Source organism: Saimiri boliviensis, chromosome 3 (assembly GCF_048565385.1).
Source record: "Saimiri boliviensis isolate mSaiBol1 chromosome 3, mSaiBol1.pri, whole genome shotgun sequence".
Lineage (NCBI taxonomy): Eukaryota > Metazoa > Chordata > Mammalia > Primates > Cebidae > Saimiri > Saimiri boliviensis.
This window is the reverse complement of record NC_133451.1, coordinates 164,936,388-164,962,698: the sequence shown is the minus strand read 5'-3', so window position 1 is coordinate 164,962,698 and position 26,311 is coordinate 164,936,388. Positions and strand designations below refer to the sequence as shown.

At 38.8% G+C, this 26,311-nt stretch overlaps 1 long non-coding RNA gene across 1 annotated transcript in view; it reads left to right on the top strand.

Moving 5' to 3' along the window:
- Positions 1-18,411: 18,411 nt before the first annotated feature.
- LOC141583939 (uncharacterized) overlaps positions 18,412-26,311 on the top strand; it is a 29,285-nt gene continuing 21,385 nt past the window's right edge. The window contains exon 1 of the long non-coding RNA XR_012516769.1: positions 18,412-18,604. This is a non-coding gene — a long non-coding RNA (uncharacterized LOC141583939). The remainder of the gene's footprint in view (positions 18,605-26,311) is intronic.

Sequence of the window (26,311 nt, the reverse complement as noted above, 5' to 3'; positions counted from 1 at the left end):
CTAATTTTTTTTGTATTTTTAGTAGAGACGGGGTTTCATCATGTTGACCAGGATGGTCTCGATCTCTCGACCTCGTTATCCACCTGCCTCGGCCTCCCAAAGTGCTGGGATTATAGGCGTGAGCCACCATGCCCAGCTAATTTTTGTATTTTTAGTAGAGACGGGGTTTCACTGTGTTGACCAGGATGGTCTCGATCTCTTGACCTCGTGATCCACCCGCCTCGGCCTCCCAAAGTGCTGGGATTATAGGCGTGAGCCACCACGCCCAGCTAATTTTTGTATTTTTAGTAGAGACGGGGTTTCATCATGTTGACCAGGATGGTCTCGATCTCTTGACCTCGTGATCCACCCGTCTCAGCCTCCCAAAGTGCTGGGATTATAGGCGTGAGCCACCGTGCCCGGCCAAAAATAAATTAATTTAAACTGTATATCACGTTAATTGTTAAACATGTTGGAGAAGTAACATTGATCTTTTAGAAAATATTTCAGTTCTATTTGCTGGTGGATTTTTTCCCCCTGATTATTTTCAATTACAATTACTTTTTTAAAACGGAAGAAAAATTCATAGCTTTTAATTACTAAACTCTCCTAAATTAAAAAAAAAAAAAAAGAATCTATGTATAGTTCAGTGGAAAAAAACTTAGATGAAAGTAACTGCAGAAAAGAATTTTTATATATCTTTACTTTTCATACTTAATATTTATTTTCCTTTGTTTTAAATTTTTAAAGTAGGTACATTCAAAGTAGGTGAAAGTTTTTTGAAGGTCCTTAAGAGTAAGCAATTCTAAATCTCCTCACGGGTTAGGTTTTGATGTCCTGGGTTTTTCTAATGAACTCAACCAAGAACAGAATGGAACGAACTGTGTCTGATTAAATGATAATTTCCTAAATTAAAAAAAGTTTGGCTACATCAGATAGTAGTTGATACCCATACTACTCACGATCAGATAGAGGAACTCACACATGTGCCATTCTGGGAAAGTTGCCAATGCTGCTGTCATCACTGGTAGCTAGAAAAAGGCATGATTAAAAGATTTGCTTGTAGTGTTGCTCATCATTAGTAATTTGTATATCCGGTGAGTAGACGTAAACAGAAGCAACTCTTTCACTGGTATTTTCATCCTCCATTCTCTCTGATCCCTTCATTACTGGGGCTCTGCTCAGAGGTGTGCTGGCCTGTTGGAGCTTCTATTTCAGCCTTTGCAGTTGTTACGCATTTTTGGATGCTTGATTTAAGCACACACCATAAGCCCATCCACCCCTCCACGACCATGTAAGCTAAAACAAACAAAAGCTTACTTCTAGCCTATATCACAATCTCCAGTTGTCTCCACCTAGAATGTATAATGTAATTTAGGTGTTATAGTGTTTTTCAGTCATAAGGCAGATGGAATAGATGACCACAGTGAGAAGGTCAGCTCTGCTGACAGTGACAAACATCACCCTAGAGGAGAGTGTTATGAGTAATTGAAGGGGAGAAACCTACGAGAAAGAAAATGGCCTTATTAAACATGAGAATGGAGAGACTGTGGTGACTTTAGAATGGCAAAAGTACACTATGACTTTTTTAAAAAAGGCATCCTAATGAAATTGAAAAAAAACTTATTGAGGAAATATGAGAAAAAGTTAAATGAACACACTGAAGAAGGAATCCAGCTTACACACAGCTTAGAGGATGAGGAATGAGCTAATGAACCATTCATTGCTACATGTAAAATGCTGTGTGTCGCACCAGGGAACTGCTGTTAGTCACAAAAGGGAAATTATGGTACATCTTTCAGGCTCTGAGGGTCCTGCTGGAGCCCATTAGCTGTGTGCCAGGCTCCCTTGTGGGAGGCAGGAGGCAAACGTATTTAGAATCTTTTTTTTTTATTTTTTTATTTGAGAAATTGGCCCTTGGGACAAGGAGTCTCAGCTCCTCCTAGGCACAGTGGGGATGGACAGGAAGGCGTTGCCTGGCAGTGGAGCACCTTGTGTATTTACTTCCAACACTGCTTTCTGACACAAAAGGCAGTTGGGGTACTTCTCTGAGTCCACCTAAAATCTAAGTTCTTAGGAGGATATCTGAATGAAGATAAATAAGTGTAAATTTAGTAACAGTAGCTTCAGTAGCTCAGGTTCCTTCCTCAGCAAAATAAGGCAACCAGCACGAGGAGACTTGCTTTCTATACCTTTTATATATGTATATATATTTAACTTCGAAAAGGTCAAAGTCCTTTTCAGAATACTGTAGCCCATTGTTTGAAACCATTGTACCTCCATAATCCGCATATATATATATATATATCTATATCTATATATATATATATATATTTTTTTTTTTTTTGAGACGGAGTTTCGCTCTTGTTACCCAAGCTGGAGTGCGGCTCACCGCAACCTCCGCCTCCTGGGTTCAGGCAATTCTCCTGCCTCAGCCTCCTGAGTAGCTGGGATTACAGGCATGTGCCACCATGCCCAGCTAATTTTTTGTATTTTTAGTAGAGACGGGGTTTCACCATGTTGACCAGGATGGTCTCGATCTCTCGACCTTGTGATCCACCCGCCTCGGCCTCCCAAAGTGCTGTGATTACAGGCGTGAGCCACCGCGCCCGGCTTCTAATCCGCATATATTAAAGTACTAAAGTTAGAAAGGATGGACTTATGATTGGACAAATACAGGTTCAAGGCCAGTCTCTGACACTGGCAGGGAACACGATCTTCTTCTAGTATCCCGTTTAGACCTAGGCAACCAGGCTTTATCCTGGTGCATTGACCCTCCCTGCTTTAGAGGACCCTGTGCTCCCCTTTTCTGACTTTATCTTTCCTATGGGGCTGGGAGTCTGCAAGTCCAAGGTGACATGGTCCGCCCTCCCAGGCCTGTGCCTCCCCATGTTCTAGGGATCCTGGAACCCAGAATTTTAGATCCAAACAGCAGGGCCCGCTTTCAGGGCCAGTACAGGACTGTCTCTCAGATTTGTCTTCATGGCGGGGACCGTGGTGCCGTCATGCTGCCACTGACAGAAGGGATCGGCAAAGGAGGATGGAAACCAGACGGAGCAGGGCTGCTGAGGGCTGTAGCGTTCCCTCCTGTGTGGGAGATGCCCGCGGCACTGGACAGTGCTGGATGTGGGAACGGGCCCTCCATTTGTGCAGTGGCTCCCACCTGCAGATGTTAGAAGCACACCTGTCCCTCTAATGAAGTGATCGAGATGTTTAAATAAGCTGATGTTTGGAAAGTGCTCAACGCAGAGATGGGTAGATTGCAGGCATTCTGCATGTTTTTGTTCTGGGGTGGCTTCTGTTTCAAATTAAATTTGACTTAGCCTCTTCTAAATTTCCATGAAAAACATGTACCCAGAGGCCCCAAATAAAATGAAACCTCTTTAGCAATACTGAAAAATAAGACTAATAGCCATCCTCTTGCCAGAATATGAGAGGAATTTACAAATACCACAAAACTTATAGAGCAAAAAGAAGGAATCAAATTGATGTTTGGGGTCATTTTACATTGATAAAAAGCACTGCCTATGCTATGGAAAAAGAATCCATAAATTTGCATAAACTGAATAATATATAGGTATTATAATAATAGGAATCAAACTCAGTATACGTAAAGAAAAAACTGGAAATGCATAGAGCAGTGGACACATATAAATCGTTGTGGAATATAATACTATTCCACAGCTTTTTTCAGCTTTTGACACATCAAGTAGGTAATATATAGACATGGAAATTTTGCATGTAATCAAGTTGAGTTTACAATTGTTGAACTTTGTATAATCAAAGAACACACTTTTTTAATGCTTGTGAAATATTTTCCAAAATCGATTGCATTGAGAAAAGAGAATCTCATTAAGTTCTTCCCAGGTAGAAGCTGAATAGACTGGATTGTCTAACCTCAATGCCATAAAATAAAAATGAAATACAAAACCTGAAACAATTGCTTGGTTGGGTGTGGTGGCTCACATTTATAATTTTGACACTCTGGGAGGCTGAGGTAGGTAGATAGCTTGAGCCTAGCAGTTCTGAGAACAGCCTGGGCAAAGTGGTGAAACCTTGTCTCTACAATAAATACAAAAAATTAGCTGGATGTGGTGGTGTGTGCCTGTAGTCCCAGCTATGGGGAAGGCTGAGGTGGAAGGATTGTTTGAGTCCAGGAGGAGCCAATATTGCATCACTGCACTCCAGTCTGGGCAAGAGAGTGAGATCCTACCTTGAAAAAAACCAACGACAAATGATTAATTGTAATGGCAATAAATATCTGGCATCTGTGAAATGGATACACCTTTGGTTTTCAGATGCATCTCAACTTCAGAGTTGTCAAATGTGCAAAAAAGTGTGTTTGACAATTCATGAAATGCTTTAACTCTGGGTAAAATGAAAATGAAAAATTTACCAATTTTTAGAAAAAGAAACAAAACTGCTATCAGGATGATGGTATATGAACAAAGCCATACAGTGAGGCATATTAACAATCTTAAATTGCTTTTGTATCAACAAGAAAGAAAATAAATGAATTTTAATAAATACTTTATTCAAGACTAGTTTCATTTTTGTGGTGGAACCACAATTCCTTTTCCTCAGATACTGTGATTAAATCCGGCCCCGGCCGGGCGCGGTGGCTCAAGCCTGTAATCCCAGCACTTTGGGAGGCCGAGGCGGGTGGATCACGAGGTCAAGAGATCGAGACCATCTTGGTCAACATGGTGAAACCCCGTCTCTACTAAAAATACAAAAAAATTAGCTGGGCATGGCGGCGCGTGCCTGTAATCCCAGCTACTCAGGAGGCTGAGGCAGGAGAATTGCCTGAACCCAGGAGGTGGAGGTTGTGGTGAGCCGAGATCACGCCATTGCACTCCAGCCTGGGTAACAAGAGCGAAACTCCGTCTCAAAAAAAAAAAAAAAAAAAAAAAAAAAAAAAAAAAAAAAAAAAAATCCGGCCCCATTCTTTCTCTTTGTGAGTTCCTTTTTCTTTTTCTTTCTTTTTTTTTTTTTTGAGATGGAGTCTCACTCTGTTGCCCAAGCTAGAGTGCAGTGGTGCCATCTCGGCTCACTGCAACCTCCTCCTCTTTGGTTCAAGTGATTCTCCTGCCTCTGCCTCCAATGTAGCTGGGATTACAGGTGCCCACCACCGCACTTGCCTAATTTTTGTATTTTTAGTAGAAATGGGATTAAACCATATTGGTCAGGCTTGTCTCGAACTCCTGACTTCAGGCGATCCACCTGCCTTGGCCTCCAAAATGCAGGGGTTACAGGTGTGAGGCACGGCACCCAGCCTAGTTTATTTAATCTCAGGGCTCCTACTTTCTCTTCCAGAAATTGAGTTTCTGTTGTTTAAGTTTTGCTCCTCCCAATCCAGTCCTTCAAGCATATTTGTATATGGTTAGTCTTAATTATATAAATGGTTTAGTTTTTTAAATGAGGTTTCTAGGCCTGATATAAATCAGACAGTGAGGTTGGATACCATCATAGAATGACTATTGTTTAATACCACATGAACGACTTTTCTGAGTTTTGGTCCTGAATCTGTCAGAAACCCTAAATGATAAAGAATATCCATTCTAACTTAAAATCAAGATTGAATTTAATAAACCACTGGGGAGAAAATCAGGAATAATATAAGGATTGCATCTATAACTCACTATTTAACATTATTTCATCTGAAGTAGAAATGGGAAGTATAATAAATAGAAAAGAAAGAGGCCAAATTATTATTATTTATGATGATAATTCTTATAGTAATCATATTAATTATTATTATAAGAAATAATACTAATTCCTGACCTGGCATGGTGGCTCATGCCTGTGATCCCAGCACTTTAGGAGGCTGATGTGGGCAGATTGCCTGAGCTCAGGAGTTTGAGACCAGCCTGGACAACATGGTGACCTGTTTTTACTAAAACTTAAAAAAGTTAGCCAGGCTTGGTGGTGTGTGCCTATAATCTCAGCTACTTGGGAGGCTGAGGCATAAGAGTCACTTGAACCCGGGAGGTGAAGTTTGCAGTGAGTTGAGATAGTGCCACTGCACTCCAGTCTAGGTGACAGAGCAAGACTGTCTTAAATAATAATAATAATTTCTTATATCTAGAAAAATACAGAGTATCAACTTAGAAACATTTAATATAGGAAATTTCCATAAAGTGGCCAGGTAATGAATCAATCCAAAATCAATAGAATTCGTATTCGGTGGCAATAACCGCCAAGGAGGAAGAACGGGGGAAAAGATTTAATCAATAATAATAATAATAAATATTTACTTGAATGTTATAGAAACATAAAGATGCACTTTGCTTCTGATGGAAAGACTGAATGTGATCAAGTCGACAGTCATTTCTGAATTACTTTATAGATCTAACGCATTCCTAATCACAGTATCAATAGTTTCCTGTAGGAACTTGACCAAAATTATTCCAAAGTTTGTCTAGAAGACTAAACATGAAAATGTCATGACTTATTTTTTTCTGAAAACAGTGACTAATGACTTTATAATTCTCCCAAGTGACAAAAATTAAACTGTGTGGTACCAAAATAAGAATAAACAAGGCAATAGTAAGGTAGACAGCTCTGAAGAAGTTCTTCATATTTATAATGATAGTTTATATATATATATATATATATATATATATATATATATATATATATATATATATAAAGCCTTGAAGGCTGGTCACAGTGGCTCACACCTGTAATCCCAGCACTTTGGGAGGCCAAGGTGGGTGGATCCCCTGGGGTCAGGAGTTACAGACCAGCCTGGCCAACATGGTGAAACCCTGTCTCTACTAAAAATACAAAACTTAGCTGGGCGTGGTGGCAGGCGCCTGTAGTCCCAGCTAGTTGGGAGGCTGAGACAGGAGAATTGCTTGAACCCAGGAGGCAGAGGCTGCTGTGAGCCAGCATCATGCCATTGCATGCACTCCAGTCTGGGCGACAAGAGTGATACTCCATCTCAGAAAAAAATAGAAAATAAAAGTAAAAAAGCCTTGGCTAAAGGGCAAGTTGGTTGAGATACCTGACCAAGTAGTTGTAGAAAAAGAGTTTCACTCTTTTACTATACAGTATAATAAATATTAGATTAAAACTCTAAAAATTCCAGAAAAAAATATGTGTTTCTCACATTTTGAGACGGAGATGAACTTTCTTTTCTTTTCCTTTTTTGAGACTGGATCTTGTCTTCCTCTTTTGCCCCGTTTAATATAAAGTCAATTTCTCACTTTTTTCAGTGGTGTCCATTACGGTTACTATTCGTAGAAGCTGAATATCAAGTAGTTAAAAAGATAGCAACTGTGACTTTAAAACTGATCTTTAATAAAAGATATTTTCCTCTATGACAAGTTCTTGGATTTCATTAAGGATGAGGGACAATTTAGATATCAGCCACGTGATGCATAATGACACTTCAATGTGGGACCACATGTATGACGGTGGTTCCATACATAAGATTGTGATGGAACAGGAACACATGGCTGAAGAAGAGGCAAGAGAAAAGAAAACTGCAGGAGAAGAAAAAGAAAAACCCACTTGAAAATTCACAGTGAAGCCTTTAGCAGAAGCTTTTGCAGACCTCAACAAACTCCTTTAAGCATTTGAAAACATAGCCCCCCACCCAATGCTGGAAGGTTTTCATTCGTAGAGAAGAATGTTCATGGTGCATCATTATCTGTTTACAAGCAAATCTATCGTGAAAAAATGAAACAAACCAAGCAAACCACAATGGATGTATGTCTGAAAAGAGTGACACCACAAGAAGAGCCTCAGGCGGGTCCCTCGGGAGGTATTCCAAAAGAAGGCATAGTTATTATAGGAGACGATGGCTCCATGCGTGTTATTGCCCCTGAAGAACTTGCAGTGGAACAGCATGTGGACGTGGAAAATAGTGATATTGATGATCTTGTTCCTGTGTAGGCTTAGGCTAATATGTATGTTTGTGTCTTCGTTTTTAACAAAAAAAGTTTAAAAAGGAAAAAAAAAGAAATAGAAAAAATCTTACAGAATAAGGATATAAAGAGAGAAAATAGTTTATGACACTGTACAATATGTTTGTGTTTTAAACTAAGTGTCATTACCGAGAAGTCAGAAATTTAATAATTTAAAACGTTTATAAAGTAAAGAAGTTATGGTAGGCTAATGTTAAATTTATTATTAAAGAAAAATATTTTTTATAAATTTAGTGTAGCCTAAGTGTACAGTGTTTATGAAGTCTACAGTAGTGTACAGTAATGTCCTAGGCCTGCATATTTACTCACCACACATTGATTCACCCGTAGCAACTTCCAGTCCTGCAAGCTCCATTCATGGTAACGGTCCTATACATGTGTACCTATTTTTATTTGAGGCAGGCTGGAGTGCAATGACATGATCTCAACTCACTGCAACCTCTACCTCCCAGGCTCAAGCCTTCCCACCTCAGCCTCCTGCGTAGCTGGGATTATAGGCACCACCATGCCTGGCTAATTTTTTGTATTTTTTGTAGAGGCGGGGTTTCACCATGTCGCCCAGGCTGAACTTGAACTCCTGGGCTCAAGAGATCCACCTCCTTTGGCCTCCCAAAATGCTAGGATTACAAGCATGAGCCACCAGACCAAATGTACTATCCATTTTATACTGTTTATTTTGTTTGTTTGTTCTTTGAGATGGAGTCTTGCTCTGTCACCAGGCTGGAGTACAGTGGCACTATCTCAGCTCACTGCAACCTCCACCTCCTGGATTCAAGAGTTTCTCCTGCCTCGGCCTCTGGAGTAGCTGGCACTACAGGCATGTGCCACCATGCCCAGCTAATTTTTTTCTGTATTTTTAGTAGAGACAGTGTTTTGCCATGTTGGCCAGGCTGGTCTTGATCTCCTGACCTCATGATCCACCTGCCTTACCATCCCAAAGTGCTGGGATTATAGGCACCCAGCCTGTTTTTTTTGTTGTTTTTATTTAACACTGTATACTTTTATAGTTATTTTTACTGTACTTTTTCTATATTTAGTTACATTTAGATATACAAATACTATTATGTTACAACTGCCTACAGTACAGTCACATGCTGTATAGGTGTGTAGCCTAGGAGCAGTAGGCTATCTCATATAGCTTAGGTGTGTAGAGGGCGTACGCTAGGTTTGGGTAAGGACACTATGATGTTTATGCAACCACAAGGTAGCCTCATGACACGTCTTTCCAGACATATCCCTGTTGTAAGGCAGTGCATGACTATATTACACTTAATTTGTGAGAATAGAATGTGGTGAAGCATGTTCTGGGCTCAATGCAGCCAAACTTTGTGGGTTCCGCTTCAGTTTACAGAAGCTCTATCAAGTTCAGATATGGGGCTCCTAGGTGCTTGAATACGTAGGTATTTATGACGGTCTTTGAATTTGTTGCAATAATTTCAGATAAGTTAATGGAATCATACATTTCCTCAGGGGAGGGTTGCTTTTTTTTCCCTCTGCTTTTGCTTTTGGTTAAAACTCAAGATAATCTTATACTAGACACTCTGACAACTTTGGGTGACTGTGATTAATAAAAGACTAAACTACATCATTTCAATGTGGTAGGCAGTTTTAAAACCTGTAGTCATTGGAGGAGAGTCAAGAAGAATCTACTACCTTCACCCCAAACCTCATGTCCCACCATAGCATTTCAGGACAATTCTTCACTTAAAGAGTTTTAGCTTCTCTAGGGTAGGTTTGATTTTGATTTTTTCCATGGTCAAATGTTCAAGAATCTTAACAAACAATTTGTGTAGAGATGAACCTCCCTTTATGTATGTCTAATGTATTAAAATTGGAATCTATGCGGCAGATATGTTTTCCTTGGACTTCTTTGAATAACCGTATGCATGCAGGCCTCTAGAACTTACTTATGCCTCTAAGAATTCTTTGTTTTGGAATAAACCTGTGTTGGTCTAGCTTACTTTGGGAATGTTGTTAATAGACATACACGTCTCAGCTGTATCAATGAAGGCACAAAATTTTGGAGCTGGAAGGCTCATGAATTTTCAGAATTATGCAATGGGCTCGCAGGCAGTCTCCTTTTTGATGAATGATGTGGAAATCTTCAAGAGGTATTGGTGGATACTGAAGCAGCTTGTGACAGATTTCCTCTTCCAGGTGCCTCCAAATTTTACTTTGGTATCAGATGCTTTGGTCAGCTCGTTTAATTTTTAATTTTTATTTTTTCGAGACAGGATTTTGCTCTGTTGCCCAGGCTGGAGTTCAGTGACACAATCATGGCTCACTGCAGCCTCGACCTCCCAAGATGAAGTGATCCTCCCTCCTCAGCCCCCTGAGTAGCTGGGACCACAGGTGTACACCACAACCCCTGGCTAATGTTTTATTTTTTTGTAGAGGTCTCACTTCTTTGCCTAAGTTGATCGTGAACTCATGGGCTCAAGCAGTTCTCCAGCCTTGGCCTCCCAAAATGTCAGGATTACAAGTGTGAACCACTGAACCTGGCCAATTACTTTAATATGAAATGAAAAATTGGAAGAGAAAATGTTATCATTATTCTATTATTAATTATTCAGGAGACAGATGGGACAATTTGTAAGTAGAAATGCCGATGACAGTGATTAGGGACTAAGTTTTAAAAAATATTGAGAATTTGTATATATCAAAATCAGCATGTCCAGATCTTTATGTTACTTCCCCCATCAACTGCATCCTTGGTTTTCTTCCTATGACAAAATAATGTAATGAATCCTTAAAAATAACAAACAATAGAAGACATTTCTCGTGATTTTTTGACTCACTTCTTGCCATTATTATTGTGCCCTATTTCCAATAGTTGCTTCTTTAAGCTTTTAAGAAAATAATTCATTGAAATTTATCATTTTTTCTTAAACCAGTTCAAAATGTGTGTGTGTGTGTGTGTGTGTGTGTGTGTGTGTGTGTGTGTGAAAAATGTCCCTAGGATCAGCTCTATTTGCATTGGTATTTCCAGTGGAAATGTCAAGTGTGACCTTTTCCTTGTTTGGGTGTCTAATCCTATTTTAAAGCCCTGTCACGCCCCTGCCGAGGGTCAGTGCCCTTGTGAATAGAACTTCAGCACCTGCTCCCCCTTTCTTCTCCTCTTCTTCCCCTCTGAGTAGAACTGTAGGATGTTCCGGATGGCAAACAAAACAATACTATGCCTCAATGACTGCAGTGACAGAAAATAATTCCAGACTTGGGAATTTGGTAGGGTAAGTTTTGAAACCATGAGAAAATAAACACAAAAATGCAGGAACATTGCATTTCATTGCTGCAAATATCAGGGCTAACACACCCTTGAACTTTTCAATTGATGAGACAAAGGCTCTGAAAAAAGACAGGCTCTAGCAAATACGGGCTGCTAAAATAAATCAGTGTCATCGACATTTCACCTTTGGAAAAAGTTATAAACAAAAAAAATTGTAGGAAACGTAATGGAGGAAATCCAGATTACCATGGTAACTGGGTTAGGGTTCTCCATTTCCTAAAGTAGAATTTTGAAAAATGATGCTTAGCAGAGCTGAAGTAAGCAGTAAATGAATGTCGACAATTTGAACAGAAAAGGGATTGTATGTTCGTTCTTGCTATCATTTAATGATGGTGTTCTATAAAAATCGGCTCTTTGCCAGTGCTTCAGTTGAATTATAATTTCCCGTCACAGAAATTATTAGGAAATTAACGAATTTTGTGTTGGAATATAACCATATTTAAACGTGTACTTTCCATTATCAACTGTTTTATCTGACAACATATCGCCACAAAATTCCTAAGGGAACAGTCTTTTCTGTCCTCATTAATGTTCTCACTGTTTTTCCTAAAATCATGCTAATTTGCACTTTTCCACGTGAAATAAAGCCTTAGTAATGTTTTCTCAGATTGAAATTCAAGTGAATTTTCTCTTTGACTTTGTACCATAATACACATGGCTGCTTTTCCTTCATCACCTAATGTCTTGACCCTGCAATAGTTTCTGCTGTGCCACCACGAGAGTAACTGTCCGAAGAGATCATATGACACACATCCTCAAATACCTCCAAACCCGACAGTTAAATATAAACATGTAATTGATTTCATAAGGCATACTCAAGCTAGTTTGAAGGGAATTGCTTAGAGATAGGGAGTACCGTGACCCAGAAAGCTCAAGAAGCACGGGATGTGGGAATGACCTAGAACTGGGGTGAGGTGGGGCTTGAAACAAGCCTTGAAGAAATGGGAGTATATTCGGTGAGAAGTGACGAGGGAGCATGTGTCCTCTTTTAGGGAACAGTGACCAAAGACATATAAGTATTTTCAAGCAGGGCTGATACAGCAGTTTGGCTGGCACGGCGTGTCGTAGGAGATGAATCTAAAACGTAGGTTAGGATTTGCTTGTGGCTGGACATCATTATCCGTTTACACATCTTTGCCCTCTAGATTTTGGGAAGCCGTGAAAGACATTTGGGCAGGGTAGTGATATTATCATCTAGGAAGTTTCACTTACTGGAAATGTGCAGGACAGACTGGCTGGGGATGGAATGCCCGAGGCATAGAAACTGGTTAGAAGATGGTTGCTGTAATCTAGGTGTGTGTATTCAGGTCCTGATTAGGGTGAAGGCAACAAGAAAAGTGGAGATCCTGGGAAGAAAGTACTTAGAGAATTGGGAAATTAAATAGGTATGAGGGGAAGGATTAAAAACTTACTCTAGAATTTCAAGTTTGAAGACTGGGAGAAAGAGAGCAGCCAGGAGAAGAATCTGGGGTTTTAGATATGGTGTTTGAAATATCTGTAGTTCGTTTTCTTGAAAATGTCACGTATGTAGTTTGGAATGCAAGATTGGAGTTCCAGAGAGAGTCCTGGCTAGAAATGTACATTTAAGGGCCACATTAATTGAGTGCTAGTTGAAACCTTGGAAATGAATAAAACTACTCAACAAGAACTAGATTTTGCCTAGTACTCTTATTTACAAGATGAGGGAGGAAAAGGAGAAAGCAAGGAAAGATGAGTCAGGTGCAACCCAGGTGAGAATTGTTTCATAAAAGCAAAGGGGGAGACAGTGCCAGGAAGGAGGATAACACCAGCAAAGAACGCAAATCTACAGAGGAGTTCACAGCAAAGCAGATGAAGCCTGAGACTAGCCTGCTGGGTTTGTAAAGTGCAAGACTATAGTTGGCTTTTGAAAGCATGGGGCCTGATGCCACATTACACATTGTTGAGGAGAGAATGTGTCATGTGAAAGTAAAGGGGGTTATAGTAAACTCTTGTGAGCTTTTGTGCTAAATGGAAGGAGAAAAATGGGGGTGGGCGGGACACCCAGCCTGTGTGAAGGACATCAGATGCGACAGGCATGTTTCTGTTAAAAGGCAGAGAATCAAAAGCCAGGAGAAGTGAAGGACTGAAAGTGTTAGAGAGAGTCATGGGGTTGAGAAAGCAGGAATGAATAAATGACTGTTTACTGCATATGAGTAACTGAAAGAATGTGATGTTTGAGGTGACTATTGAAATTTGGCAGGACATGTCCTTGCAGGGGTGCATGGGTGTGTATTTTAGTAAAAGCATATAAAATTCATATTAAATTCAAGCAAATTATTTTATTCACTTGTTTTTTGAGACAGGGTCTCCCTCTGTTGTCCAGGCTGGAGTGCAGTCGTGTGATGATGTCTTCACTGCAGTGTTGACCTTCCAGACTCAAATGATCACCCCACCTCAGCCCCCCAGTAGCTGGGACTACAGGCATGTGCTACCATGCCCAGCTAATATAAATTTCCCCTTCTTCTCCTTCTTTTTTTTTTTTTTTTTTTTTTTTTTTTTTTTTATAGAGACAGGGTGTCCCTATGTTGCCAGGGCTGGTCTCAAACTTCTGGCCTCAAGTAATCCTCCTCCCTCAGCCTCCCAAAGTGCTGGTATTATAGGCATGAGCCACCATGCCTGGCCCAGGCACTTATTTTAAAATTCAGCTGAGACGGTAGCTCTTCTGAATAAATCATTGTGGAATGTTTAGTGATAGGTGGAGCAGGTGTCCTAAGCTTTGAAGAGAGACATCATTTGTAGCTACAGATGCCAGTCCTCAGTACCTTGTGACAATGGCAAGTCTGATGTGTCCTTAGGCTGCAAACAGAAGCTGAGTGAGTGGAGGACCCTCAAAGGGAAAAACTCATTTGTAAGTGATTTTGTTTTTTGGGTGTGATAAGATGAAAGGACAGAAAATCATATTGAATCTCGGTTTGCTTTTTGGTTCTCTTAGGCTCCCATACTTTCTTATGCACTTCACTGTGCGGTGCTGGTTCATTTCCTTGCCAATCTGATCTCCCCAAAATAACTGTGAGCTCCTCAAAGCCTAGGTCGCTCATTTCTGAATCAGAGCACATTATATGTTCCTGGCACATAATAAGCAATCAATATTGCCTTCGAAATAAATTAAGGAAGGAGTGGGGGGATTAGCTCTGGAGAGGAGGATAGCCCTGCCTTTTAGCAAAGCGGTAGAAGAGAGGGGTGTGGATTTATAATTTTAAAAACTCTAATCAAAGGAAGAGGCTATTCAGGCAAGATGATTTCTTTCTTTCTTTTTTTTTTTGAGTCAGTGTTTCACTCTTGTTGGTCACTGCAACCTCCACCTCCCAGGTTCAAGTGATTCTCCTGCCTCTCAGTCTCCCGAGTAGCTAGGATTACAGGCATGTGCCACCACATTGGGCTAATTTTTTTGTATTTTTAGTAGAGACAGGGGTTCTCCACGTTGGTCAGGCTGGTCTGGCACTCCCAACCTCAGGTGTTCTGCCTGCCTTGGCCTCCCAAAGTGCTGGGATTACAGGTGTGAGCCACCAGGCCCAGCCAATGATTTCTATATCTTTTCTTTTCTTTCTTTCTTTCTTTTTTATTTGAGACAGAGTCTCACTCTCTCACCAGGCTGGAGTGCAGTGGCACGATCTTGGCTCACTGCAACCTCCACCTCCTGGGTTCAAGTGATTCTTCTGCCTCAGCCTCCCAAGTAGCTGGGACTACAGGCATGCGCCACCATGCCCATCTAATTTTTATATTTTTAGTAGAGATAGGGTTTCACGATGTTGGCCAGGATGGTCTTGATCTCTTGACCTCATGATCCACCCTCCTCAGCCTCCCAAAGTGCTGGGATTACAGACATGAGCTACCGTGCCTGGCCGATTTCTATTTCTTTAATAAAGTAGTATGGAAGCAGATTTTCTGAGTAGGAGGGATGGCAGGGCCTGAAGAAAGCTGTTGAAAGTCTCCTATGAGCAAGGTACTGAACAGGCACTTTGCATACGCGTCCTTGAAACCTACAATAGCACTATGAAGTTGTTAAGATTATTTTCATTTTGCTATAGGAAAACTGAGGCTGAAATAGCTATACACTTACTTATAAGCCCATATTAAAATTCAAGTCTCTTGATTACAAAACCTATACTTCCTTCTGTATGCCCCATTATTGGAGTAGTTGTAGGAAGTGTTTAGAGGATTTGAGAGATGAAGACAAATATTTAGCAGCAGCAAGGGTCTAGTGAGGGTGAATGAACTTGAGTTTGCTTAAACCCAAGGTAGTAAGTTCTACAGCTCTGGGAAGAATAGAGCAAGCAAAAACAGTGGAAATCCAGGCTTTGTACCTGATACGATAGAGAAAGTTTAAGTGAGGAGCATATAACCAAGGCCTGTTGCATTGAAAGGGGCATTCATTAATTATTTCAGGTTACTAAATCTAGTCTCTTTAACAAGATTGGAAACCTCTCCCTGTGCCTTGCAAAGTGTTAAGGACTGATTCAACACTTAGTGACTGCTTGTGAACGGGCCAATACAAAACAATGTGGGAACTGACAGTAAAACGGAGATCTGTGCTAACTAAATCCAACATTGTATTGGTGTTGATGCACTTTGCCTATTAAGATGCTTTTAAGCCAAAGGAAGATTTAATTAATAATAATAATAATGATGATGATAAAGCTCTTTGTGAAGGAAAATCTGGCTTAATAGACATGCATGGATCCGTCAACTGCAGGAAATCAAATAGCCAGTCTTTGGTGAAACAAGACTTTTGGCTAATTTGTTCCTTTATATTGTGTTGCTCTAGGAAGGAAGATAATGATTATGAGCATTTTGGAGGACAGTACTTAGTTGTGCCAGGCAATGTTCTAAGTACTTCACATGCTCTAGTTCATTCAATCCTCTTAAGGACCCTAGAGGTAACATGATTCCTATTGCACAGACAAGGAACTGAGGAGAAAACAAGGTAGGTATTGTAGCGTGCCCAAGAGCAACAGCAAATTAGTGCACATTTTAAATTTACACATGATGGTTAACTCCCGAGTCCACATTTCTAACTATTTTGCCATTCTCCAAATTCTGACATTTTCCATGTTACAGTCTAGGTAGCTTCTTAGCGTTTGATGAGAAATATGAGTAACCCTTAACAAATCGGAAGTGCGTCCATTCTTGGTGGTCAGATACGTTTCCTTGTATTTGACACCTGTCCTGTCAATTGTGCTCAGAAGGAAATCCTCTTTCTTACTCATTTGTGTGACATTTGTACCTCAGTGGCTCTTTGGAAAAAATGTTCAAAACCTAAAGAAAACTACGATGACAAAGGCTGGCTTCATATGTGTTTTCATAAACAACAGTGAGGCTAAGTCTGCACACTGTCAGATTTCCCCCCTTTCAGCTTTGACCAGTTTCCCCTCATTTAGCTTTAGAAATGGCATTGGTGAAATCTTTAAGAAAGGAACTTAATCTGCTGACCATTGTAAAATAATTCCTTATCAAAAGAATAATGAAGCATGTCATGTTTATCTAGGACTTAAATTGGAAGAGATATTACAGTTGGATTATCTTTACATTTGTATACTCAAAGGCAGAAGACACACTGGAGTAGTTTTGAAGGAGCAATACTGTCTCATGTTTAGTTTCTCATATCAGTAAGTAGAGGCCAAGAAATAGCTCCTGATGTCTTCTTTCTGTCTTAAATATATTATTCAGAGACTAAGAGAGACTTAGATTCAGTATAGAACGTTCATGTTGAGTTTGTATTTTGTCATGATAACCTATGAAAGTTTGCCTTTATAGACTGGACAGTAGGAGGCATAATATTAATAAAATTTTTTTCTTAAAGAATAATTCTCTAGGACTTTTAAAAGCTATCATTTAAGTTTTATCAAATATTCTTAAATACCTAAGCCAGTGTTCACAATTCTGTTCATTCTGATTTAAGGACATTGATTTTAATTGTTCACACTACCTTACAGAATGATTGATACATATAAAAATGTATTCCGATTGTAATTTGCATGTTGAGTTTCCAAACCAGAGCATTACATCTGACATACATAAGGATTTGGTCAGCTGTTATCTAGTTAAGTATTTAGGGTGGTCCTGGTGACTCATGCCTATGATCCCAGCACTTTAGGAGGTCAAGGCTGGAGGATCAGTTGAGGCCAGGATTTCTAGACCAGCCTGGCCAACATGGCAAAACCCCATCTCTACAAAAATTAAAAAAAATTGTTAGGCATAGTGGTGTGAGTGTGCTTGTAGTCCCAGCTATTTAGGAGGCTATAGATGGGAGGCTAGTTTGAGCCTGGGAGGTCGAGGCTGCAGTGAGCTATGATTTATGCCACTGTACTCCAGCATGGGTGACAGTAAGACCCTGTCTCAAAAAAAAAAAGAATTTATAATACCCATAAAATTAAATTCTGTTGGCCAAATCATTGCCCAACAAAAAGTATCTTTTAAAGACATTTTAACATCTCTTGTTTTGTATTGGTAAGTTTGTACCCTTCTAGAGGAATAGTATAAGACAGGTCCTTTTAACGATGCAAATATCCTAGTCAATAAGCCCACATATGCACATATGTTGCTATATTTCCAATAGCTAGATGTGCACATGCATAATTCTCTCATTCTGCAGTGTTAATGCATACATTTATCATTTCTATTTGCCCATGTACTTACAATCTCACGGTGTAATCAATATAATACATCTATATGCTAAAGTTTTGTAATAAGCATTGTAAAGTTTAACATGTACTTAAAATTTTTCTTTTAAAATTTCTAAAAACACAAAATGTTTGACAAATGGTGCTAAGTAATAGATGGGTAAAGTAAACCTTGAGTTGCCTGACAAATAGGAATTCCCCACTTCAAGTTTCTGAATTTTATACTAGAATTATTTTAAACATATGTGGTTATAAGCTTATCAGATTTCCAAAAATGAACCTTCTATAAAAATCACACTGGGCCCCTCAGCTGTGTTTTCTTCCATTATGTACAGACAAATTAAAAACAAATGCTTTTTTCAAAGAAATACAATGAACTGAAAACAGCTTTCAGAACGTGCTTTTTCTCTAGAATTCATCTGTAATACAGAAGTGTAGTAAACCAGCACTTAAGTCTCCTGAAATCATGCCATATTTAATGGTTTTAGCATTAATTCAGAGATGTATTAATGCTTGCTGCAACAAGACCAAAGTGGCTCATTTAACTCAGTGAAGATTATGATTAAAGCAAGTGACATGGGGCAAAATGCAAGTATTTCATTTTGGAGTGTCTTAGTTGCAAATCTATTTTACAAAGAAGAGACTTTTTGAAAATTCTTTTGAAGTGTTTTAATGAGTATTGTAGAGATGCTTCTGGACATTTCTCTCCACAGCTACTGAAGCCTGGAGTGAATGCCTGACCACTATACAAGATCACAGAAAAGGTAATGAGCAGAAAAGCTCAGAAAATATATGCATAAAATGTTGCATGGCTTATTCATCTGCTGTAAACGTAAACATTTATTTTATTTCATAAAGACATTTCTCTTAATGTAGTAAAAACGTATTAAATAACTAAGAACTTATTTTAAAATTGAACACTTAGTCTATGAAGACACTATGAACTTTTTCTAACCTAAAATAAAATCATTATTTTTAAATGTGATACCTTAAGAAGGATGTTACATCACTTACATGGAATTATTGCCAGAAACGCATAATCTGAGTTTAATCAAAAGAAAATATCAGACAACTCTAAATGAGGAGTATTCCACTTAAAAAAGGAGAGAGAAAATGAATTCTTAAAAAATGTTCATACTGGTCAGGTGTGATGGCTCACACCCCTAATCCCAGAGCTTTGGGAGGCTAAGGTCAGAGGATTGCTTGAACTCACGAGTTTGAGATGAGCCTGGGCAACATAGGGAGACCTTGCTTCTATAAAAAAATACAAAAAATTAGCCAGGCATGGTGGTGCACACATGCAGTTTCAATTACTCAGGAGGCTGAGGCGGAAGGATTGCTTGAGCACAGGGGTTTGAACTGCAGGGAACTATGATTGCACTACTGTTCTCCAGTTTTGCACAACAGAGTGAGACTCTGTCTTAAAAAGAAAAAAAAATAAGTTAATGTCATGAAAGACAAAGAAAAGCTAAGGGAATTTTCAAAATCAAAGAACATTTAAGAAACATAACCACAAAATGTAATACATGATCTTAGACTAGATTTAATTCTGAAGGAAAAATGTTATAAAAGACATTGTTGGGTAAAGCGACAAATTTGGACTACACGTGACTGATTAGATAGAAGTATTGCATCAATGTAAAATTTACCGAAGTTGGTAATTGCCCTGTAGTTATGTAAGGGAATATCCTTATTCTTAGGAAATACACGCTGAAGTTGGGGTAAAGGGCCATGATGAATGCAACTTAGTCTCAAATCTTTCAGAATGATAAAGGAAATGAGGCAAAATGTTAACAAGATAATGTGGGTAAAAGGTGTATGGGTGTTCTTTGTACTACTGCAACTTTTCTGTAAGTCTGAACTTATTTCCAAACAATAATAAATAAGTCTGAATTTATTTTCCATTAAGTCTGAATTTATTTTCAAATATAAAATTTAGCTTCCTTGAGAAAAACTGATTTCTGGGGACCATAAACTCTTCTGAAATAAATGCTGTTATAGAAAAATTTTGCTAAAACCACTGGGCATTATTAAATATTAGTTGAATGATCTCTGACTGAATGAAAGAATACAACCGGTGTTTTGGATTACTTTAGATTTTGGTTTCAAATTCCATAGTAATGGATATGAAAAAATAAGCAGACTCATTGGCTAAGTCTTTCAGTGATGAAGCGTTTATTGTACTGTATACCTCATTTTATTGTGCTATGTTTCAAAGGGTTTCTTTTGTTTTGTGTTTTGTGTGTGTGTGTTTTGTTTTTTTGAGCTGGTGTTTTTCTCTTGTTGCCCAGGCTGGAGTGCAGTGGTGCAGATCTCAGCTCACTGAAAGCTCCACCTCCTGGGTTCAAGTGATTTTCCTGCCTCAGCCTCCTGAGTAATGCACCACCACCATACTCAGCTAATTTTTGTATTTTTAATAGAGACAGGGTTCACCATATTGGCCAGGCTGGTCTTGAACTCTTGACCTTGGGTGATCCACCTCCCTTGACCTCCCAAATTGCTGGGATTATAGGTGTGAGCCACTGTGCCTGGCTGGATTTTTCTTTTGTAGTCTCACTCAGTCTGTCATCAATCTTGAAAAAGTTTAGTAGCCCACAAATTTCTCTTCATGAGAAATGGGTAAATTTTTTCTTATGGTCACATCTTCTTTGCAATTTCATCAAAGTTGTCACCTGTAACATATCATGACAGCACATTTTAAATATTTTAAATTACTTTGGAATTGCCAATTGAGGAACCCAAAGTCTTTTACTTTACTCTCTCTTCCCCTAAAAAACATATAGCGTTGTTCTTATTAAACGATGCAAGAAGTGAAGCTGTCCGCCTAGCTTCCTTCTTTACCTTTGTGTTATCAATTGCTCCATGCTCACCTCTCTCCTTCCCATCTCTTTCCTATTTGTGATAAAATTGCTTATAAAGATTCAAGTGCATTAAACAGTATTTTATGCTTTTTATAAAATTAGCTTAAAATGAGTGATGAAAGGGCTATGGAATGGGAAAACGTTGTTGTTCTTGATCATGCAATTTTATTTTATTGTGTTTTTCTTGACTGGATGGGAAGATCATGATGACATGGTCTCTTCTAAAACTTGCTATACAAAATATGTCTATAGACTAGCAGTATCAGCATCATCTGGGACCTTTTTAGAAGTGCAGAATCTTAGGTCACAAGCCAGATGTAGTGAATAGGAGTCCACAGTTTAACAAGAGCCCTACATCTTCTGTATGTACATAAAGGTTGAGGAAGACTGATTAAACTTCAAAGATATTCTAAAACAGGTGTTTTAGAATCTAGAGGATTCAGTGGCCAAAATTGTCTCACTACTAAAATCAACTTTGAGAAGAATAAAAATAATGGGTGTTGTGCCTTGTAATACCTTACTTTCTGATTATTTGCTACATTTTTTTTCCATTTGAAGACACCCCAGTCTTTTTAGTTCTTTTTCTCCCCCCGCCTTTTATTGATTGTTTTTATTGTTTATCCTAATCTTGGTGTTGTGTTTTTCCTAGAAATTGTTGTCTTGGATTTTTTTCATCATCTGCCCAGATAATTACTCAATTTTTTCCCCATTGTAGTCACGAAACATGTGCTTTAAGATTTAAATCCTTTGAAATTTATTGAGTCATATTTATGGCTCAGCATACAGCCTATCTGGGTGACCATTCTGTGTGCACTGGAAAACAAATGTGTTTAACAGTTGTTGGGTGTGGTATTTGGTAAACATCAGTTAATTTGATCAGTTGTGTATTTAGATCGTTTTTATCTAGGATGATTTTTTATACTTGTTCTATAAAGTACATTTAGAGAGGGGTGTGAATTTGTCCTCCTTCGAGTCTTTGCTTCATGAATTTTGATATTCTCTTATTACATACAAACATATTTAGGATTGTTGTCTTTCTGACAGATTTCTTCTTTCATTACTACATATAATGTCTTTATTTCTTATGATACTTTTTTTTTAGTAGAAATCTACTTGGCCTGAAATAAACATAGCCACTCTTGCTTTTTTAGGCTCACTTTTGCATGGTATGTTTTGACCTCCTGTTGCTTCTAAGTCATCTGTTTCTTTATATTTATATTTAATATGTGTCGTTTGTAGATAGCATATAGTTGGGTCTTGCATTTTTATTTGGTTTGACATCTACCTTTAAATGGGGGTGCCTTGTCCATTCCATTTACGTGTAATATGATTATTGACATGTTGACATGATTAGGGTTAAGTCTATCATCTTTCTTTCTTTTTTTGAGATGGAGTCTCACTCTGTGGCCCGGGCTGGAGTGCAGTGGCATGATCTCACCTCACTGCAACCTCTGCCTCCTGGGTTCAAGCAATTCTTCTGCCTCAGCCTCCCTTGTAGCTGGGACTACAGGCATGCACCACCATGCCTCGCTAATTTTTGTATTTTTAGTAGAGACGGGGTTTCAGTATTAATCAGGCTGGTCTTGAACTTCTGAGCTCAGGCAATCTGCCTGCCTTGGCCTCCCAAGTGCTGGGATTCCAGGCATGAGCCACGGCACCCGGACTTGTCTTTCAATTTGTCCCTTCAGTGTTCTTCTGTTAGCCTTTTCCTACTTCTGTTTGGTTAGCCAGAATACCATGGTTGGCCTGGACCCTTTTTCTCTTCGCCTACATCAGGAAATTTTCCCTAGGCGAGAGCTCGGTGATCATAGGACTCATGCTGTAGGTTTCTATCCCCTCAGAGATCACTGTCTTGCACTGCTTGTTGACCATTTCCTGAAAACAAATTTTGTTCAATTTTCAGATCGTGTTCATAGGAGTTAAGGCTACTTTGGTTCCAGTTACTCCATCATGGCCGAAAGGTCCTGTAGTTTTTATACGGAGGAATAGAGAGAATGAGACACTTCTATTTTTATGCTTATTTAAGAATGAGTGACTAAAAACTGGCTGAAGAAGTTTGTTCATTAAAACTCTTATTTAATGTCTAGAGTTTAATAATTTCCTGTTATTACATATTTATACTCCACTTAGGATATGAGCTTTTCAAAATAATTATTTTATTATCATGTTGTTCTAATATAAATAATGTTCTATCTAGGTTATTTTTGCTGTTGTCCTCATTGTCTTCGAAATATTATTTAAGAAAAAGTAGTCAAATATTTTTCATTAAGCAATATTTGTTCTAATTTATTGATAGCAAATAAAAATATCACAGTTTAATGAGCTGTCATCGAATATTGTTAGAGGATAAAAAGAATGCTTGCAATTTGCATTTGTACTTCCTTGGGAAGCTGTCAATGGCTCTGCGAAGTCTAATGTCAATCTTACAACTCATTCTTTTATAAATAAAGAAGGGCTACAGTTGAATACATATATATTGCATAATGTTTGCAGTTGGGTAAGACACAGAATTTCTGATGCTAAAGTATCCTAAGTACTTCTCATCAAATTATTTTTCTTTTGTTTCTGGGAAAATTTGCAGCCTTACTGTAAAAATGAATCTCTTTAGTAAGCCATTTTTTCCCCCTGCCCCTCAACTTTCTCCAGAGAAAGGGAAGTCTTTTTATTTTTCTAAAAAACCTGAAATTTTGTGTTATGGACCTAGTATCAGGAGTTTTTAAATCTTAATGAAGTATGGCCTAACCTCGATTTGTAACAATTAGGTTTGAATTAGGACTATTGCCCCAGAGTCTCTTCAGAGATAGATGAAATAGAGGACTCCAGGGCAAGGCAGGCTCTTCCAGTAGTTTTTCAACCAGGTGTGGGAGATAAATCTATTGAAAAAGTGTTTAGCTTCACTAGTAGTCAAAGATATGCACATTAAAACAACAACGGAATACCCTTTCCCTGTAAAACACAAGGGCAAAAAGCTTTTAAATGCTAATACTCAAACCAGCTGAGGATAAAATGAATGGAGTAGCTCTGGCAGGCGTGCAACTTGGTATATATTTTCTGGCAAGCAATAGAGTTTCAAAAGTGTTTCTGTCTTGGTATGTTCACCACAGTTATTTATGGTAAAGAAAAATCAGAAACAACTAAATAACAAGGGAGCATTATATTTTCTGATATTTTATTTATTTTTTGAGACAGAGTCTTGCTTTGTTGGCCAGCCTGGAGTGCAGTGGCGCGATCTCGGCTCACTGCAACCTCCGCCTCCCAGGTTCAAGCGATTCTCTTGCCTCATCCTCCCAAGTAGCTGGGACTACAGGTGTGCGCCACAACGCCTGGCTAATTTTCTGTGTTTTTGTAGAGACAGGCTTTCATTGAGTTAGCCAGGATGGTCTCAATCTCTTGACCTTGTGATCCGCCCGCCATGGCCTCCCAAAGTGCTGGGACTACAGGCGTGAGCCACCACGCCCAGCCCTATTTTCAGAGAATTTTAAATAACATAGGAAAATGCTGTTGATAAAATACTCTGGTAAAAGCCAAAAACTGTATATTTAGAATTAGAATTTTAATAAAAATTCAAAGTAACATTTTAGACTATTATGTCATATATTGTAATAACCAAGCGAGTTAGAAGGAATGTGCCACGCACTGAGTTCCAAATTAAGATTCCTTTATTAATTAGCCGCCGACCCAGAGACGGCTAATGCTCAAAGTTCTCTCTGCCCCAAGGAAGGGGCTTGATTTTCCTTCATAGCTTGATTTAGGTAGGACGGTGCGGTGGGGAGCCTAACGGAAGCGGAATTTTACAGAAGCAGAACAGGCAAGTTAGCTAGTAACCCGGGGCAAAGAGGTTCCCAGGACTGTTGATTGCTAAGGGTATTTCCAAACAATCACCAAGATGGGTTCAAAGAGAGTTATACACAACAGCAGGTGCTCTTGCCAAGCGGGATGTAGTTACATCGGTTATATGGTAGGATAAGCACAGAGTCAGCGCGACATAAGCACAGCGTCAGTGTGGCCCAGTTATGCACCCAAAGGGGCTGTGGTAGGAAGGGGGAGGCTAGGTTGGAGTTTACAGCTAAGATGGAGTCAGTGATGCTAGCCCAGTGTAGGTTATTACGATATAGATATGCATAAATATGTAAAAGTAGATTTATAGATACATATTTTTTTCAGTCTTAAAATTTTGAAAATATTTGTTTGTTTAGCAAGAAATATTCCAAAATACATAGGACGAATAATTATCCATTTGAAGATCTACCAGGATGGAAATTCCAAAACTATTAAGAACAGTGTTTATAACTCTGGGGGCTAAGAATATGTTTTTCCTTAAGCTTAGTTGGAATCTTCCTAATTTCATTTATATCCATGTCTTCTTGTCTGGTCTTTAAAATTAAGAATAAGAATATTTTTCAACACTCTTTTCCTTAAAGAAAAATGTGAAGAAACTACTAAAACCACATTAGCCATATCTTTTATAAGATTAATATCTTTATTTTACTCTTATGAGTTACGATTTTACCAATTTTTAAATGTCATTTTCTCCTTTGAAAGTCTGCTGGTAACTGTACCTTAAGAAGCATCAGGAGGAACCTGCAGCAGAAAAAATTTCCTCTGTCATGAACCCCTTTCCCTGCTTATTCCCTCACATTTATTTCTCACCTTTGATCCAGTATTAAAGACTCTCAGGGGATCCCAGGATTAGCTGCAGTTTTCTGTTTATCTTGGGTGATTGAACTGTCAGAGAGAGACGAACATATTTACATATGCCCGGAACATGCCATGTGGTAGCACTGTCCAAGGTGCTTGACATGTATTACTTCATAGAATTATACAAAAACCCTGCCAAGAAGTGATCATTGTTCCTATATTAAGAAAAGGACGTTGAGACTTATACAAGTTAAGGAATTTAGCAAATTCCAATAGTGTGTATATATTAGCTTGATTCAACTCCTGATCTCTCTGAGCTCTTTCTGCCACACAATGTAGTTTTTAAAAAAGAATAAAAGCTCAATTGATTCTTTTTTAGCTTGATCAAGCGTATTAGAATTAGCATTTTTAGTATGTCATTAATGCTTTCACTTCAGCAGAATTTACTTTTCGTTGACTTGGATTATAATGAGTTAAAACTCTCAGAGCAATGACAGTTTTCTGTTTGTCTGTCATGGCAGTTACTTAAAATTCTGAGGTTCACACAGAGTTACCTACAGTCACCTTTCATGGCAAATGGAAAAAAATAGTGATCAACCAGTAGGATCTGAAATATGACTCCTAACCAGCCTGACTGCTGACCTACCAGGAAAGGTATGACTAAGTTCAAGGTCAAGGGTGTCACAGATACCAAAGCTCTAGAATCCCCCTGATTTTTCAGAAGGGGGTCATGGTGGTGGAGATAGCAGTGAACAGTGGGGTCCCTCCCAGGCCACAAGACCTGTTCCTTTTCTCTTTTTAATAATTGAGGATGACACTAACACTGCAGAAAAAGTGCCTTAAAATTATTTTTTAAAACTTACTGTGAAATGATGAGGCATCTAGAAAAGCATAGGTAACATAATAAATCAGGAGTGTCCAGTCTTTTGGCTTCCCTGGGGCACACTGGAAGAAGAATTGTCCTGGGCCACA